Source organism: Aphanomyces invadans (assembly GCF_000520115.1).
Source record: "Aphanomyces invadans strain NJM9701 unplaced genomic scaffold supercont1.119, whole genome shotgun sequence".
In the NCBI taxonomy this organism is placed as follows: domain Eukaryota; phylum Oomycota; class Saprolegniomycetes; order Saprolegniales; family Verrucalvaceae; genus Aphanomyces; species Aphanomyces invadans.
Window position 1 is genome coordinate 17740 of NW_008580264.1, and position 509 is coordinate 18248.

A 509-nucleotide genomic window follows, 5' to 3' on the forward strand; every position below is an offset into this window, starting at 1 on the left:
TGATTTGGATAACGCGAATGAATTTGGAATTTACTCTGTTGTTTCGGAATTGTCTCTGTTGCATCCTGAATGGATGATGTCCTCTCCAATAATGCCATTTGTTATCCTCATGGCACACAATGCAGCAATGAGCCATGGTATATTTCGATTTTGCATTCACATTGCGTGCATGGAGCATCTCTGGTTTTAAGTTCTAATGTGGCCAACCTATAAATTCTAATACGATCGAACATGTATTGACAAGGGTTTGCTTTTGGTGGGCTCGCCAAACTCACGCGACACAGTTACCCACACACAATGAAAATATGTCAACAGAAGCCGAGAAAACTCGTGTATTGGCATCCCAAGACGTCGTTCAGGTACGAGTTCGTGTTGCAACGGGGACCACAGGTCCACGGACATGGGCGGTGCACATAATAGAGAGGTTTTGCAACAGTCCATTCCGGGATCCACTCCGCTCAAGTGACAAAACCGGAAGGTCACCTGCAAGAATTGTTATGGAACGCGAA